Source organism: Anomaloglossus baeobatrachus, chromosome 2, assembly GCF_048569485.1.
Source record: "Anomaloglossus baeobatrachus isolate aAnoBae1 chromosome 2, aAnoBae1.hap1, whole genome shotgun sequence".
Classification (NCBI taxonomy): Eukaryota; Metazoa; Chordata; class Amphibia; order Anura; family Aromobatidae; genus Anomaloglossus; species Anomaloglossus baeobatrachus.
The window spans coordinates 355752077-355771430 of NC_134354.1; the positions used below are offsets into that span (position 1 = coordinate 355752077).

A 19354-nucleotide genomic window follows, 5' to 3' on the forward strand; every position below is an offset into this window, starting at 1 on the left:
GGGTTTCACTGGGGATTGAACCCAGGACCTTCTGCGTGTAAAACAGACGTGATTTCCACTACACTATGAAACCTTTGAAAGCCTGCAAAGTAATGGCAATTAGAGACGAGTTTTGACCGCCAGGGAAAAAAAAAACAAATTCGTAGCTCTGTTGGGGATGGAAGCCAAAACATCCCATCATTCGGCAACAAAGCCAAAAACTTCATATATTGTAGTTTAATTGAGTATTATTTCAACACCAAGAACAGACTGGTTTTACTGGGGACTGAACGCAGGACCTTCTGCGTGTTAAGCAGACGTGATGACCACTACTCTATGAAACCTGATGGAAAGTTACTGTGTATTGGCTAGCAGAGCAGAATTGTGACTGACGGGGCCTCTTTATTGCTGAAGGAAAGTATTTTTGGTTAATGAAACATTTACAATTTTTATTACATATTTTACCAGTTTTATTCCTACAAAGGGATTTTGCTTAAAAGGAAGTTTACATTGAATGTGTTACTTTTTTCCACATAGTTTAGTTGTTTGCTGTTGTATTTAAAAGAACTATATATTTTGAAACAAACAGGATTTTTATAATATGGGATTATGTTTTCTGCTAAAATGGTCAATAAAAAAGAAACCCAAAATCGTAGTTCTCTTGGTGATGGAAGCCAAAATATATTATCAGTTGGCAACAAAACAAAGAATTTCATATGTTACAGGTTGATAGCAAATTACTTCAACAGTGAAAACGGCTTGATTTTACTGGGGATTGAACCCAGGACCTTCTGCGTGTGAAGTAGACGTGATGACGACTCCACTATGAAACCTGTGAAATCCTGCAAAGTCATGGCATTTAGAGACGAGTTTTGACCGCCAGGGGAAAAAAAAAAATAATTTGTAGTTCTGTTTGTGATGGAAGCCAAAACATCCCGTCATTCGGCAACAAAGCCGAGAACTTCATATATTGGAGTTGGATAGCGTATTATTTCAACACCAAGAACACATGGGTTTCACTGGGGATTTTACCCAGGACCTTCTGCATGTAAAGCAGACGTGATTTCCACTACACTATGAAACCTTTGAAAGCCTGCAAAGTAATGGCAATTAGAGACGAGTTTTGACCGCCAGGGAAAAAAAAAACAAATTCGTAGCTCTGTTGGGGATGGAAGGCAAAACATCCCATCATTCAGCAACAAAGCCAAGAACTTCATATATTGTAGTTTAATTGAGTATTATTTCAACACCAAGAACAGATTGGTTTTACTGGGGATTGAACGCAGGACCTTCTGCGTGTTAAGCAGATGCGATGACCACTACTCTATGAAACCTGATGGAAAGTTACTGTGTATTGGCTAGCAGAGCAGAATTGTGACTGACGGGGCCTTTTTATTGCTGAAGGAAAGTATTTTTGGTTAATGAAACATTTACAATTTTTATTACATATTTTACCAGTTTTATTCCTACAAAGGGATTTTGCTTAAAAGGAAGTTTACATTGAATGTGTTACTTTTTTCCACATAGTTTAGTTGTTTGCTGTTGTATTTAAAAGAACTATATATTTTGAAACAAACAGGATTTTTATAATATGGGATTATGTTTTCTGCTAAAATGGTCAATAAAAAAGAAACCCAAAATCGTAGTTCTCTTGGTGATGGAAGCCAAAATATATTATCAGTTGGCAACAAAACAAAGAATTTCATATGTTACAGGTTGATAGCAAATTACTTCAACAGTGAAAATGGCTTGATTTTACTGGGGATTGAACCCAGGACCTTCTGCGTGTGAAGTAGACGTGATGACGACTCCACTATGAAACCTGTGAAATCCTGCAAAGTCATGGCATTTAGAGACGAGTTTTGACCGCCAAGGGAAAAAAACAATAATTTGTAGTTCTGTTTGTGATGGAAGCCAAAACATCCCATCATTCGGCAACAAAGCCGAGAACGTCATATATTGTAGTTGGATAGCATATTATTTCACCACTAAGAACAGATTGTTTCACTGGTGATTGAACCCAGGACCTTCTGCGTGTTAAGCAGACGTGATGACCACTACACTATGAAACCTGAAAAAAAGTAACTGTGTATTGGCTAGCAGAGCAGAATTGTGACTGACGGGGCCTTTTTATTGCAGAAGGAAAGTATTTTTGGTTAATGAAACAATTACAATTATTATTACATATTTTACCAGTTTTATTCCTACAAAGGGATTTTGCTTAAATTGAAGTTTATATTGAATGTGTTACTTTTTTCTCCATAGTTTGGTCTTTTGCTTTTGTATTTATGGGAACTATATATTTTGAAACAAATAGGATTTTTTTAATATGGGATTATGTTTTCTGCTAAAATGGTCAATAAAAAAGAAACCCAAAATCGTAGTTCTCTTTGTGATGGAAGCCAAAATGTATTGTCATTTGGCAATGAAACCAAGAATTTCACATATTACAAGTCGATAGGAAATTACTTAAACACCAAAAACAGATTGGTTTCACTGGGGATTGAACCCAGGACGTTCAGCGTGTGAAGCAGACGTGATGACCACTACACTATGAAACCTTTGAAATCATGCAAAATAATGGCAATTAGAGACGAGTTTTGACCGCCAGGGGAAAAAAAACAAATTCGTAGCTCTGTTGGTGATGGAAGCTAAAACATCCCGTTATTCGGCAACAAACCCAAGAACTTTATATACTGCAGGTTGATAGGGGATTCTTTTAACACCAAGAACACATGGGTTTCACTGGGGATTGAACCCATGACCTTCTGCGTGTAAAGCAGACGTGATTTCCACTACACTATGAAACCTTTGAAAGCCTGCAAAGTAATGGCAATTAGAGACGAGTTTTGACCGCCAGGGAAAAAAAAACCAAATTCGTAGCTCTGTTGGGGATGGAAGCCAAAACATCCCATCATTCGGCAACAAAGCCAAGAACTTCATATATTGTAGCTTAATTGAGTATTATTTCAACACCAAGAACAGATTGGTTTTACTGGGGATTGAACGCAGTACCTTCTGCGTGTTAAGCAGACGTGATGACCACTACTCTATGAAACCTGATGGAAAGTTACTGTGTATTGGCTAGCAGAGCAGAATTGTGACTGACGGGGCCTTTTTATTGCTGAAGGAAAGTATTTTTGGTTAATGAAACATTTACAATTTTTATTACATATTTTACCAGTTTTATTCCTACAAAGGGATTTTGCTTAAAAGGAAGTTTACATTGAATGTGTTACTTTTTTCCACATAGTTTAGTTGTTTGCTTTTGTATTTAAAGGAACTATATATTTGGAAACAAACAGGATTTTTATAATATGGGATTATGCTTTCTGCTAAAATGGTCAAAAAAAAAGAAACCCAAAGTCGTAGTTCTCTTGGTGAGGGAAGCCAAAATATATTATCAGTTGGCAACAAAACCAAGAATTTCATATATTATAGGTTGATAGCAAATTACTTCAACAGCGAAAACGGCTTGTTTTTACTGGGGATTGAACCCAGGACCTTCAGCGTGTGAAGTAGATGTGATGACCACTCGACTATGAAACCTGTGAAATCCTGCAAAGTAATGGCATTTAGAGACGAGTTTTGACCGCCAGGGGAAAAAAATAAAATAATTTGTAGTTCTGTTTGTGATGGAAGCCAAAACATCCCGTCATTCGGCAACAAAGCCGAGAACTTCATATATTGGAGTTGGATAGCGTATTATTTCAACACTAAGAACAGATTGGTTTCACTTGGGATTGAACCCAGGACCTTCTGCGTGTTAAGCAGAAATGATGACCACTACACTAAGAAACCTGACGAAAAGTTACTGTGTATTGGCTAGCAGAGCAGAATTGTGACTGACGGGGCCTTTTTATTGCTGAAGGAAAGTATTTTTGGTTAATGAAACATTTACAATTATTATTACATATTTTACCAGTTTTATTCCTACAAAGGGATTTTGCTTAAATTGAAGTTTATATTGAATGTGTTACTTTTTTCTCCATAGTTTGGTCTTTTGCTTTTGTATTTATGGGAACTATATATTTTGAAACAAATAGCATTTTTATAATATGGGATTATGTTTTCTGCTAAAATAATCAATAAAAAAGAAACCCAAAATCGTAGTTCTCTTTGTGATGGAAACCAAAATGTATTGTCATTTGGCAACGAAACCAAGAATTTCACATATTACAAGTCGATAGGAAATTACTTCAACACCAAAAACAGATTGGTTTCACTGGGGATTGAACCCAGGACTTTCTGCGTGTGAAGCAGACGTGATGACCACTACACTATAAGACCTTTGAAATCCTGCAAAATAATGGCAATTAGAGACGAGTTTTGACCGCCAGGGAAAAAAAAAAACAAATTCGTAGCTCTGTTGGGGATGGAAGCCAAAACATCCCATCATTCAGCAACAAAGCCAAGAACTTCATATATTGTAGTTTAATTGAGTATTATTTCAACACCAAGAACAGATTGGTTTTACTGGGGATTGAACGCAGGACCTTCTGCGTGTTAAGCAGACGTGATGACCACTCCTCTATGAAACATGATGGAAAGTTACTGTGTATTGGCTAGCAGAGCAGAATTGTGACTGACGGGGCCTTTTTATTGCTGAAGGAAAGTATTTTTTGTTAATGAAACATTTACAATTTTTATTACATGTTATACCAGTTTTATTCCTACAAAGGGATTTTGCTTAAAAGGAAGTTTACATTGAATGTGTTACTTTTTTCCACATAGTTTAGTTGTTTGCTTTTGTATTTAAAGGAACTATATATTTGGAAACAAACAGGATTTTTATAATATGGGATTATGTTTTCTGCTAAAATGGTCAATAAAAAAGAAATCCAAAATCGTAGTTCTCTTGGTGATAAAAGCCAAAATATATTATCAGTTGGCAACAAAACAAAGACTTTCATATGTTACAGGTTGATAGCAAATTACTTCAACAGCGAAAACGGCTTGTTTTTACTGGGGATTTAACCCAGGACCTTCTGCGTGTGAAGTAGACGTGATGACGACTCCACTATGAAACCTGTGAAATCCTGCAAAGTAATGGCATTTAGAGACGAGTTTTGACCGCCAGGGGAAAAAAAAATAATAATTTGAGTTCTGTTTGTGATGGAAGCCAAAACATCCCATCATACGGCAACAAAACCGAGAACTTCATATATTGTAGTTGGATAGCGTATCGTTTCAACACTAAGAACAGATTGGTTTCACTGGGGATTGAACCCAGGACCTTCTTCGTGTTAAGCAGACGTGATGACCACTACACTATGAAACCTGACTATAAGTTACTGTGTATTGGCTAGCAGAGCAGAATTGTGACTGACGGGGCCTTTTTATTGCTGAAGGAAAGTATTTTTGGTTAATGAAACATTTACAATTTTTATTACATATTTTACCAGTTTTATTCCTACAAAGGGATTTTGCTTAAAAGGAAGTTTACATTGAATGTGTTAATTTTTTCCACATAGTTTAGTTGTTTGCTTTTGTATTTAAAGGAACTATATATTTGGAAACAAACAGGATTTTTATAATATGGGATTATGTTTTCTGCTAAAATGGTCAATAAAAAAGAAACCCAAAATCGTAGTTCTCTTTGTGATGGAAGCCAAAATGTATTGTCATTTGGCAACGAAACCAAGAATTTCACATATTTCAAGTCGACAGGAAATTACTTCAACACCAAAAACAGATTGGTTTCACTGGGGATTGAACCCAGGACGTTCTGCGTGTGAAGCAGACGTGATGACCACTACACTATGGAACCTTTGAAATCCTGCAAAGTAATGGCAATTAGAGACGAGTTTTGACCGCCACGGGAAAAAAAACAAATTCGTTGCTCTGTTGGTGATGGAAGCTAAAACATCCCGTTATTCGGCAACAAAGCCAAGAACTTTATATACTGCAGGTTGATAGGGGATTATTTCAACACCAAGAACACATGGGTTTCACTGGGGATTGAACCCAGGACCTTCTGCGTGTAAAGCAGACGTGATTTCCACTACACTATGAAACCTTAAAAAGCCTGCAAAGTAATGGCAATTAGAGACGAGTTTTGACTGCCAGGGAAAAAAAAACAAATTCGTAGCTCTGTTGGGGATGGAAGCCAAAACATCCCATCATTCGGCAACAAAGCCAAGAACTTCATATATTGTAGTTTAATTGAGTATTATTTCAACACCAAGAACAGTTTGGTTTTACTGGGGATTGAACGCTGGACCTTCTGCGTGTTAAGAAGACGTGATGACCACTACTCTATGAAACCTGATAGAAAGTTACTGTGTATTGGTTAGCAGAGCAGAATTGTGACTGACAGGGCCTTTTTATTGCTGAAGGAAAGTATTTTTGGTTAATGAAACATTTACAATTTTTATTACATATTTTACCAGTTTTATTCCTACAAAGGAATTTTGCTTAAATTGAAGTTTATATTGAATGTGTTACTTTTTTCCACATAGTTTAGTTGTTTGCTTTTGTATTTAAAGGAACTATATGTTTTGAAACAAACAGGATTTTTATAATATGGGATTATGTTTTCTGCTAAAATGGTCAATGAAAAAGAAACCCAAAATTGTAGTTCTCTTGGTGATGGAAGCCAAAATATATTATCAGTTGGCAACAAATCAAAGAATTTCATATGTTACAGGTTGATAGCAAATTACTTCAACAGCAAAAACAGCTTGTTTTTACTGGGGAATGAACTTAGGACCTTCTGCGTGTGAAGTAGCCGTGATGACGACTCCACTATGAAACCTGTGAAATCCAGCAAAGTAATGGCATTTAGAGACGAGTTTTGACCGCCAGGGGAAAAAAAAAATAATTTGTAGTTCTGTTTGTGATGGAAGCCAAAACATCCCGTCATTCGGCAACAAAGCCGAGAACTTCAAATATTGTAGTTGGATAGCGTATTATTTCAACACTAAGAACAGATTGGTTTCACTGGGGATTGAACTCAGGACCTTCTGCGTGTTAAGCAGACGTGTGACCACTACACTATGAAACCTGACAAAAAGTTACTGTGTATTGGCTAGCAGAGCAGAATTGTGACTGACGGGGCATTTTTATTGCTGAAGGAAAGTATTTTTAGTTAATGAAACATTTACAATTATTATTACATATTTTACCAGTTTTATTGCTACAAAGGGATTTTGCTTAAATTGAAGTTTATATTGAATGTGTTACTTTTTTCTCCATAGTTTGGTCTTTTGCTTTTGTATTTATGGGAACTATATAATTTGAAACAAGTAGGAGTTTTATAATACGGGATTATGTTTTCTGCTAAAATGGTCAATAAAAAAGAAACCCAAAATCGTAGTTCTCTTTGTGAAGGAAGCCAAAATGTATTGTCATTTGGCAACGAAACCAAGAATTTCACATATTACAAGTCGATAGGAAATTACTTCAACACCAAAAACAGATTGGTTTCACTGGGGATTGAACCCAGGACCTTCTGCGTGTGAAGCAGACGTGATGACCACTCCACTATGAAACCTTTGAAATCCTGCAAAGTAATGGCAATTAGAGACGAGTTTTGACCGCCATGGGAAAAAAAACAAATTCGTAGCTCTGTTGGTGATGAAAGCTAAAACATCCCGTTATTCGGCAACAAAGCCAAGAACTTCATATATTGTAGTTTAATTGAGTTTCATTTCAACACCAAGAACAGTTTGGTTTTACTGGGGATTGAACGCAGGATCTTCTGCGTGTTAAGCAGACGTGATGACCACTACTCTATGAAACCTGATGGAAAGATACTGTGTATTGGCTAGCAGAGCAGAATTGTGACTCACAGGGCATTTTTATTGATGAAGGAAAGTATTTTTGGTTAATGAAAGATTTACAATTTTTATTACATATTTTACCAGTTTTATTCCAACAAAGGGATTTTGCTTAAATTGAAGTTTATATTGAATGTGTTACTTTTTTCTCCATAGTTTGGTCTTTTGCTTTTGTATTTATGGGAACTATATAATTTGATACAAATAGGATTTTTATAATATGGGATTATGTTTTCTGCTAAAATGGTCAATAAAAAAGAAACCCAAAAGCGTAGTTCTCTTTGTGAAGGAAGCCAAAATGTATTGTCATTTGGCAACGAAACCAAGAATTTCACATATTACAAGTCGATAGGAAATTACTTCAACACCAAAAACAGATTGGTTTCACTGGAGATTGAACCCAGGACCTTCTGCGTGTGAAGCAGACGTGATGACCACTACTCTATGAAACCTTTGAAAACCTGCAAAGTAATGGCAATTAGAGACGAGTTTTGACCCCCAGGGGAAAAAAAACAAATTCGTAGCTCTGTTGGTGATGGAAGCTAAAACATCCCGTTATTCGGCAATAAAGCCAAGAACTTTATATACTGCAGGTTGATAGGGGATTATTTCAACACCAAGAACACATGGGTTTCACTGAGGTTTGAACCCAGGACATTCTGCGTGTAAAGCAGACGTGATTTCCACTACACTATGAAACCTTAGAAAGCCTGCAAAGTAATGGCAATTAGAGATGAGTTTTGACCGCCAGGGAAAAAAAGAAACAAATTCGTAGCTCTGTTGGGGATGGAAGCCAAAACATCCCATCATTCGGCAACAAAGCCAAGAACTTCATATATTGTAGCTTAATTGAGTATTATTTCAACACCAAGAACAGTTTGGTTTTACTGGGGATTGAACGCAGGACCTTCTGCGTGTTAAGCAGACGTGATGACCACTACTCTATGAAACCTGATGGAAAGTTACTGTGTATTGGCTAGCAGAGCAGAATTATGACTGACAGGGCCTTTTTATTGCTGAAGGAAAGTATTTTTAGTTAATGAAACATTTACAATTATTATTACATATTTTACCAGTTTTATTCCTACAAAGGGATTTTGCTTAAATTGAAGTTTATATTGAATGTGTTACTTTTTTCTCCATAGTTTGGTCTTTTGCTTTTGTATTTATGGGAACTATATATTTTGAAACAAATAGGATTTTTATAATCTGGGATTATGTTTTCTGCTAAAATGGTCAATAAAAAAGAAACCCAAAATCGTAGTTCTCTTTGTGATGGAAGCCAAAAGGTATTGTCATTTGGCAACGAAACCAAGAATTTCACATATTACAAGTCGATAGGAAATTACTTCAACACCAAAAACAGATTGGTTTACTGGGGATTGAACCCAGGACCTTCTGCGTGTGAAGCAGACGTGATGACCACTACACTATGAAACCTTTGAAATCCTGCAAAGTATTGGCAATTAGAGACGAGTTTTGACCGCCAGGGGAAAAAAAACAAATTAGTAGCTCTGTTGGTTATGGAAGCTAAAACATTCCATTATTCGGCAACAATGCCAAGAACTTTATATACTGCAGGTTGATAGGGGATAATTTCAACACCAAGAACACATGGGTTTCACTGGGGATTGAACCCAGGACCTTCCGCGTGTAAAGCAGACGTGATTTCCACTACACTATGAAACCTTTGAAAACCTGCAAAGTAATGGCAATTAGAGACGAGTTTTGACCGCCAGGGAAAAAAAAAACAAATTCGTAGCTCTGTTGGGGATGTAAGCCAAAACATCCCATCATTCGGCAACAAAGCCATGAACTTCATATATTGTAGTTTAATTGAGTATTATTTCAACACCAAGAACAGATTGGTTTTACTGGGGATTGAACGCAGGACCTTCTGCGTGTTAAGCAGACGTGATGACCACTACTCTGTGAAACCTGATGGAAAGTTACTGTGTATTGGCTAGCAGAGCAGAATTGTGACTGACGGGGCCTTTTTATTGCTGAAGGAAAGTATTTTTGGTTAATGAAACATTTACAATTTTTATTACATATTTTACCAGTTTTATTCCTACAAAGAGATTTTGCTTAAAAGGAAGTTTACATTGAATGTTTTACTTTTTTCCACATAGTTTAGTTGTTTGCTTTTGTATTTAAAGGAACTATATATTTTGAAACAAACAGGATTTTTATAATATGGGATTATGTTTTCTGCTAAAATTGTCAATAAAAAAGAAACCCAAAATCGTAGTTCTCTTGGTGATGGAAGCCAAAATATATTATCAGTTGGCAATAAAACCAAGAATTTCATATATTACAGGTTGATAGCAAATTACTTCAACAGCGAAAACGGCTTGTTTTTACTGGGGATAGAACCCAGGACCTACTGCATGTGAAGTAGACGTGATGACCACTCCACTATGAAACCTGTGAAATACTGCAAAGTAATGGCATTTAAAGACGAGTTTTGACCGCCAGGGGAAAAAAAAAAAAATTATTTGTAGTTCTGTTTGTGATGGAAGCCAAAACATACCGTCATTCGGCAACAATGCCGAGAACTTCATATATTGTAGTTGGATAGCGTATTATTTCAACACTAAGAACAGATTGGTTTCACTGGGGATTGAACCCAGGACCTTCTGCGTGTTAAGCATATGTGATGACCACTACACTTTGAAACATTTGAAATCCTGCAAAGTAATTGCAATTAGAGACAAGTTTTGACCGCCAGGGGAAAAAAACCAAATTCGTAGCTTTGTTGGTGATGGAAGCTAAAACATCCCGTTATTCGGCAACAAAGCCAAGAACTTTATATACTGCAGGTTGATAGGGGATTATTTCAACACCAAGAACACATGGGTTTCACTGAGGATTGAACCCAGGACCTTCTGCGTGTAAAGCAGACGTGATTTCCACTACACTATGAAACCTTTGAAAGACTGCAAAGTAATGGCAATTAGAGACGAGTTTTGACCGCCAGAGAAAAAAAAAAACAAATTCGTAGCTCTGTTGGGGATGGAAGCCAAAACATCCCATCATTCGGCAACAAAGCCAAGAACTTCATATATTGTAGTTTAATTGAGTATTATTTAAACACCAAGAACAGAATGGTTTTACTGGGGGTTGAACGCAGGACATTCTGCGTGTTATGCAGACGTGATGACCACTACTCTATGAAACCTGATGGAAAGTTACTGTGTATTGGCTAGCAGAGAAGAATTGTGACTGACGGGGCCTTTTTATTGCTGAAGGAAAGTATTTTTGGTTAATGAAACATTTACAATTTTTATTACATATTTTACCAGTTTTATTCCTACAAAGGGATTTTGCTTAAAAGGAAGTTTACATTGAATGTGTTACTTTTTTCCACATAGTTTAGTTGTTTGCTTTTGTATTTAAAGGAACTATATATTTTGAAACAAACAGGATTTTTATAATATGGGATTATGTTTTCTGCTAAAATGGTCAATAAAAAAGAAACCCAAAATAGTAGTTCTCTTGGTGAGGGAAGCCGAAATATATTATCAGTTGGCAACAAAACCAAGAATTTCATATATTACAGGTTGATAGCAAATTACTTCAACAGCAAAAAAGGCTTGTTTTTACTAGGGATTGAAACCAGGACCTTCTGCGTGTGAAATAGACGTGAAGACCACTCCACTATGAAACCTGTGAAATCCTGCGAAGTAATGGCTTTTAGAGACGAGTTTTGACCGCCAAGGGAAAAAAAAAAAAATAATTTGTAGTTCTGTTTGTGATAGAAGCCTAAACATACCGTCATTCGGCAACAATGCCGAGAACTTCATATATTGTAGTTGGATAGCGTACTATTTCAACACTAAGAAAAGATTGGTTTCACTGGGGATTGAACCCAGGACCTTCTGCGTGTAAAGCAGACGTGATGACCACTACACTATGAAACCTGACGAAAAGTTACTGTGTATTGGTTAGCAGAGCAGAATTGTGACTGACGGCGCCTTTTTATTGCTGAAGGAAAGTATTTTTGGTTAATGAAACATTTACAATTATTATTACATATTTTACCAGTTTTATTCCTACAAAGGGATTTTGCTTAAATTGAAGTTTATATTGAATGTGTTACTTTTTTCTCCATAGTTTGGTCTTTTGCTTTTGTATTTATGGGAACTATATATTTTGAAACAAATAGGATTTTTATAATATGGGATTATGTTTTCTGCTAAAATGGTCAATAAAAAAGAAACCCAAAATCGTAGTTCTCTTTGTGATGGAAGCCAAAATGTATTGTCATTTGGCAACGAAACCAAGAATTTCACAAATTACAAGTCGATAGGAAATTACTTCAACACCAAAAACAGATTGGTTTCACTGGGGATTGAATCCAGGACCTTCTGCGTGTGAAGCAGACGTGATGACCACTACACTATGAAACCTTTGAAATTCTGCAAAGTAATGGCAATTAGAGATGAGTTTTGACCGCCAGGAAAAAAAAAAACAAATTCGTAGCTCTGTTGGGGATGGAAGCCAAAACATCTCATCATTCAGCAACAAAGCCAAGAACTTCATATATTGTAGTTTAATTGAGTATTATTTCAACACCAAGAACAGATTGGTTTTACTGGGGATTGAGCGCAGGACCTTCTGCGTGTTAAGCAGACGTGATGACCACTACTCTATGAAACCTGATGGGAAGTTACTGTGTATTGGCTAGCAGAGCAGAATTGTGACTGACGGGGCCTTTTATTGCTGAAGGAAAGTATTTTTGGTTAATGAAACATTTACAATTTTTATTACATATTTTACCAGTTTTATTCCTACAAAGGGATTTTGCTTAAAAGGAAGTTTACATTGAATGTGTTACTTTTTTCCACATAGTTTAGTTGTTTGCTTTTGTATTTAAAGGAACTATATATTTTGAAACAAACAGGATTTTTATAATATGGGATTATGATTTCTGCTAAAATGGTCAATAAAAAAGAAACCCAAAATCGTAGTTCTCTTGGTGAGGGAAGCCAAAATATATTATCAGCTGGCAACAAAACCAAGAATTTCATATGTTACAGGTTGATAGCAAATTACTTCCCATCATTCATCAACAAAGCCAAGAACTTCATATATTGTAGTTTAATTGAGTATTATTTCAACACCAAGAACAGATTGGTTTTACTGGGGATTGAACGCAGGACCTTATGCGTGTTAAGCAGACGTGATGACCACTACTCTATGAAACCTGATGGGAAGTTACTGTGTTTTGGCTAGCAGAGCAGAATTGTGACTGACGCGGCCTTTTTATTGCTGAAGGAAAGTATTTTTGGTTAATGAAACATTTACAATTTTTATTACATATTTTACCAGTTTTATTCCTACAAAGGGATTTTGCTTAAAAGGAAGTTTACATTGAATGTGTTACTTTTTTCCACATAGTTTAGTTGTTTGCTTTTGTATTTAAAGGAACTATATATTTTGAAACAAACAGGATTTTTATAATATGGGATTATGTTTTCTGCTAAAATGGTCAATAAAAAAGAAACCCAAAATCGTAGTTCTCTTGGTGATGGAAGCCAAAATATATTATCAGTTGGCAAAAAAAGAAAGAATTTCATATGTTACAGGTTGATAGCAAATTACCTCCCATCATTCGGCAACAAAGCCAAGAGCTTCAAATATTGTAGTTTTATTGAGTATTATTTCACCAACAAGAACAGATTGGTTTTACTGGGGATTGAACGCAGGACCTTCTGCGTGTTAAGCAGACGTGATGACCACTACTCTATAAAACCTGATGGAAAGTTACTGTGTATTGGCTAGCAGAGCAGAATTGTGACTGACGGCGCCTTTTTATTGCTGAAGGAAAGTATTTTTGGTTAATGAAACATTTACAATTATTATTACATATTTTACCAGTTTTATTCCTACAAAGGGATTTTGCTTAAATTGAAGTTTATATTGAATGTGTTACTTTTTTCTCCATAGTTTGGTCTTTTGCTTTTGTATTTATGGGAACTATATATTTTGAAACAAATAGGATTTTTATAATATGGGATTATGTTTTCTGCTAAAATGGTCAATAAAAAAGAAACCCAAAATCGTAGTTCTCTTTGTGATGGAAGCCAAAATGTATTGTCATTTGGCAACGAAACCAAGAATTTCACAAATTACAAGTCGATAGGAAATTACTTCAACACCAAAAACAGATTGGTTTCACTGGGGATTGAATCCAGGACCTTCTGAGTGTGAGAAGCAGACGTGATGACCACTACACTATGAAACCTTTGAAATTCTGCAAAGTAATGGCAATTAGAGATGAGTTTTGACCGCCAGGGGAAAAAAAACAAATTCGTAGCTCTGTTGGTGATGGAAGCTAAAACATCCCATTATTCGGCAACAAAGCCAAGAACTTTATATACTGCAGGTTGATAGGGGATTACTTCAACACCAAGAACACATGGGTTTCACTGGGGATTGAACCCAGGACCTTCTGCGTGTAAAGCAGACGTGATTTCCACTACACTATGAAACCTTTGAAATCCTGCAAAGTAATGGCAATTAGAGACGAGTTTTGACCGCCAGGGAAAAAAAAAAAACAAATTCGTAGCTCTGTTGGGGATGGAAGCCAAAACATCCCATCATTCAGCAACAAAGCCAAGAACTTCATATATTGTAGTTTAATTGAGTATTATTTCAACACCAAGAACAGATTGGTTTTACTGGGGATTGAACGCAGGACCTTCTGCGTGTTAAGCAGACGTGATGACCACTACTCTATGAAACCTGATGGGAAGTTACTGTGTATTGGCTAGCAGAGCAGAATTGTGACTGACGGGGCCTTTTTATTGCTGAAGGAAAGTATTTTTGGTTAATGAAACATTTACAATTTTTATTACATATTTTACCAGTTTTATTCCTACAAAGGGATTTTGCTTAAAAGGAAGTTTACATTGAATGTGTTACTTTTTTCCACATAGTTTAGTTGTTTACTTTTGTATTTAAAGGAACTATATATTTTGAAACAAACAGGATTTTTATAATATGGGATTATGTTTTCTGCTAAAATGGTCAATAAAAAAGAAACCCAAAATCGTAGTTCTCTTGGTGAGGGAAGCCAAAATATATTATCAGTTGGCAACAAAACCAAGAATTTCATATGTTACAGGTTGATAGCAAATTACTTCCCATCATTCATCAACAAAGCCAAGAACTTCATATATTGTAGTTTAATTGAGTATTATTTCAACACCAAGAACATATTGGTTTTACTGGGGATTGAACGCAGGACCTTCTGCGTGTTAAGCAGACGTGATAACCACTACTCTATGAAACCTGATGGGAAGTTACTGTGTATTGGCTAGCAGAGCAGAATTGTGACTGACGCGGCCTTTTTATTGCTGAAGGAAAGTATTTTTGGTTAATGAAACATTTACAATTTTTATTACATATTTTACCAGTTTTATTCCTACAAAGGGATTTTGCTTAAAAGGAAGTTTACATTGAATGTATTACTTTTTTCCACATAGTTTAGTTGTTTGCTTTTGTATTTAAAGGAACTATATATTTTGAAACAAACAGGATTTTTATAATATGGGATTATGTTTTCTGCTTTTATTGCTGAAGGAAAGTATTTTTGGTTAATGAAACATTTACAATTTTTATTACATATTTTACCAGTTTTATTCCTACAAAGGGATTTTGCTTAAAAGGAAGTTTACATTGAATGTGTTACTTTTTTTCCACATAGTTTAGTTGTTTGCTTTTGTATTTAAAGGAACTATATATTTTGAAACAAACAGGATTTTTATAATATGGGATTATGATTTCTGCTAAAATGGTCAATAAAAAAGAAACCCAAAATCGTAGTTCTCTTGGTGAGGGAAGCCAAAATATATTATCAGCTGGCAACAAAACCAAGAATTTCATATGTTACAGGTTGATAGCAAATTACTTCCCATCATTCATCAACAAAGCCAAGAACTTCATATATTGTAGTTTAATTGAGTAATATTTCAACACCAAGAACAGATTGGTTTTACTGGGGATTGAACGCAGGACCTTATGCGTGTTAAGCAGACGTGATGACCACTACTCTATGAAACCTGATGGGAAGTTACTGTGTTTTGGCTAGCAGAGCAGAATTGTGACTGACGCGGCCTTTTTATTGCTGAAGGAAAGTATTTTTGGTTAATGAAACATTTACAATTTTTATTACATATTTTACCAGTTTTATTCCTACAAAGGGATTTTGCTTAAAAGGAAGTTTACATTCAATGTGTTACTTTTTTCCACATAGTTTAGTTGTTTGCTTTTGTATTTAAAGGAACTATATATTTTGAAACAAACAGGATTTTTATAATATGGGATTATGTTTTCTGCTAAAATGGTCAATAAAAAAGAAACCCAAAATCGTAGTTCTCTTGGTGATGGAAGCCAAAATATATTATCAGTTGGCAAAAAAAGAAAAAATTTCATATGTTACAGGTTGATAGCAAATTACCTCCCATCATTCGGCAACAAAGCCAAGAGCTTCAAATATTGTAGTTTTATTGAGTATTATTTCACCAACAAGAACAGATTGGTTTTACTGGGGATTGAACGCAGGACCTTCTGCGTGTTAAGCAGACGTGATGACCACTACTCTATAAAACCTGATGGAAAGTTACTGTGTATTGGCTAGCAGAGCAGAATTGTGACTGACGGCGCCTTTTTATTGCTGAAGGAAAGTATTTTTGGTTAATGAAACATTTACAATTATTATTACATATTTTACCAGTTTTATTCCTACAAAGGGATTTTGCTTAAATTGAAGTTTATATTGAATGTGTTACTTTTTTCTCCATAGTTTGGTCTTTTGCTTTTGTATTTATGGGAACTATATATTTTGAAACAAATAGGATTTTTATAATATGGGATTATGTTTTCTGCTAAAATGGTCAATAAAAAAGAAACCCAAAATCGTAGTTCTCTTTGTGATGGAAGCCAAAATGTATTGTCATTTGGCAACGAAACCAAGAATTTCACAAATTACAAGTCGATAGGAAATTACTTCAACACCAAAAACAGATTGGTTTCACTGGGGATTGAATCCAGGCCCTTCTGAGTGTGAGAAGCAGACGTGATGACCACTACACTATGAAACCTTTGAAATTCTGCAAAGTAATGGCAATTAGAGATGAGTTTTGACCGCCAGGGGAAAAAAAACAAATTCGTAGCTCTGTTGGTGATGGAAGCTAAAACATCCCATTATTCGGCAACAAAGCCAAGAACTTTATATACTGCAGGTTGATAGGGGATTACTTCAACACCAAGAACACATGGGTTTCACTGGGGATTGAACCCAGGACCTTCTGCGTGTAAAGCAGACGTGATTTCCACTACACTATGAAACCTTTGAACGCCTGCAAAGTAATGGCAATTAGAGACGAGTTTTGACCGCCAGGGAAAAAAACAAACAAATTCGTAGCTCTGTTGGGGATGGAAGCCAAAACATCCCATCATTCAGCAACAAAGCCAAGAACTTCATATATTGTAGTTTAATTGAGTATTATTTCAACACCAAAAACAGATTGGTTTTACTGGGGATTGAACGCAGGACCTTCTGCGTGTTAAGCAGACGTGATGACCACTACTCTATGAAACCTGATGGGAAGTTACTGTGTATTGGCTAGCAGAGCAGAATTGTGACTGACGGGGCCTTTTTATTGCTGAAGGAAAGTATTTTTGGTTAATGAAACATTTACAATTTTTATTACATATTTTACCAGTTTTATTCCTACAAAGGGATTTTGCTTAAAAGGAAGTTTACATTGAATGTGTTACTTTTTTCCACATAGTTTAGTTGTTTACTTTTGTATTTAAAGGAACTATATATTTTGAAACAAACAGGATTTTTATAATATGGGATTATGTTTTCTGCTAAAATGGTCAATAAAAAAGAAACCCAAAATCGTAGTTCTCTTGGTGAGGGAAGCCAAAATATATTATCAGTTGGCAACAAAACCAAGAATTTCATATGTTACAGGTTGATAGCAAATTACTTCCCATCATTCATCAACAAAGCCAAGAACTTCATGTATTGTAGTTTAATTGAGTATTATTTCAACACCAAGAACATATTGGTTTTACTGGGGATTGAACGCAGGACCTTCTGCGTGTTAAGCAGACGTGATGACCACTACTCTATGAAACCTGATGGGAAGTTACTGTGTATTGGCTAGCAGAGCAGAATTGTGACTGACGCGGCCTTTTTATTGCTGAAGGAAAGTATTTTTGGTTAATGAAACATTTACAATTTTTATTACATATTTTACCAGTTTTATTCCTACAAAGGGATTTTGCTTAAAAGGAAGTTTACATTGAATGTATTACTTTTTTCCACATAGTTTAGTTGTTTGCTTTTGTATTTAAAGGAACTATATATTTTGAAACAAACAGGATTTTTATAATATGGGATTATGTTTTCTGCTAAAATGGTCAATAAAAAAGAAACCCAAAATCGTAGTTCTCTTGGTGATGGAAGCCAAAATATATTATCAGTTGGCAAAAAAAGAAAGAATTTCATATGTTACAGGTTGATAGCAAATTACCTCCCATCATTCGGCAACAAAGCCAAGAGCTTCAAATGTTGTAGTTTAATTGAGTATTATTTCACCAACAAGAACAGATTGGTTTTACTGGGGATTGAACGCAGGACCTTCTGCGTGTTAAGCAGACGTGATGACCACTACTCTATGAAACCTGATGGAAAGTTACTGTGTATTGGCTAGCAGAGCAGAATTGTGACTGACGGAACTTTTTATTGCTGAAGGAAAGTATTTTTTGTTAATGAAACATTTACAATTTTTATTACATATTTTACCAGTTTTATTCCTACAAAGGGTTTTTGCTTAAAAGGAAGTTTACATTGAATGTGTTACTTTTTTCCACATAATTTAGTTGTTTGCTTTTGTATTTAAAGGAACTATATATTTTGAAACAAACAGGATTTTTATAATATGGGATTATGTTTTCTGCTAAAATGGTCAATAAAAAAGAAACCAAAAATCGTAGTTCTCTTGGTGATAAAAGCCAGAATATATTATCAGTTGGCAACAAAACAAAGAATTTCATATGTTACAGGTTGATAGCAAATTACTTCAACAGCAAAAACGGCTTGTTTTACTGGGAATTGAACCAAGGACCTTCTGCGTGTGAAGTAGACGTGATGACCACTCCACTATGAAAGCTGTGAAACCCTGCAAAGTAATGGCATTTAGAGACGAGTTGTGACCGCCAGGGGAAAAAAAAAAAAAAAATAATTTGTAGTTCTGTTTGTGATGGAAGCCAAAACATCCCATCATTCGGCAACAAAGCCAAGAACTTTATATACTGCAGGTTGATAGGGCATTATTTCAACACCAAGAACACATGGGTTTCACTGGGGATTGAACCCAGGACCTTCTGCGTGTAAAGCAGACGTGATTTCCACTACACTATGAAACCTTTGAAAGCCTGCAAAGAAATGGCAATTAGAGACGAGTTTTGACCGCCAGGGAAAAAAAAAACAAATTCGTAGCTCTGTTGGTGATGGAAGCCAAAACATCCCATCATTCGGCAACAAAGCCAAGAACTTCAAATATTGTAGT

The 19354-nt window shown here is 35.6% G+C and overlaps 6 non-coding genes across 6 annotated transcripts; all 6 read right to left on the reverse strand.

Annotated features, from left to right (window-relative positions):
• Positions 1–73, reverse strand: TRNAV-UAC (transfer RNA valine (anticodon UAC)). The gene has a single exon. It is a non-coding gene; the product is annotated as a tRNA-Val (tRNA).
• Positions 74–5925: 5852 nt separating this feature from the next.
• TRNAV-UAC (transfer RNA valine (anticodon UAC)) lies at positions 5926–5998 on the reverse strand. Its single transcript has one exon. It is a non-coding gene; the product is annotated as a tRNA-Val (tRNA).
• A 5612-nt stretch (positions 5999–11610) lies between these two features.
• On the reverse strand, positions 11611–11683 carry TRNAV-UAC (transfer RNA valine (anticodon UAC)). Its single transcript has one exon. It is a non-coding gene; the product is annotated as a tRNA-Val (tRNA).
• A 2503-nt stretch (positions 11684–14186) lies between these two features.
• TRNAV-UAC (transfer RNA valine (anticodon UAC)) lies at positions 14187–14259 on the reverse strand. Its single transcript has one exon. It is a non-coding gene; the product is annotated as a tRNA-Val (tRNA).
• Positions 14260–17046: 2787 nt separating this feature from the next.
• TRNAV-UAC (transfer RNA valine (anticodon UAC)) lies at positions 17047–17119 on the reverse strand. Its single transcript has one exon. It is a non-coding gene; the product is annotated as a tRNA-Val (tRNA).
• A 2019-nt stretch (positions 17120–19138) lies between these two features.
• TRNAV-UAC (transfer RNA valine (anticodon UAC)) lies at positions 19139–19211 on the reverse strand. Its single transcript has one exon. It is a non-coding gene; the product is annotated as a tRNA-Val (tRNA).
• Positions 19212–19354: the final 143 nt, after the last annotated feature.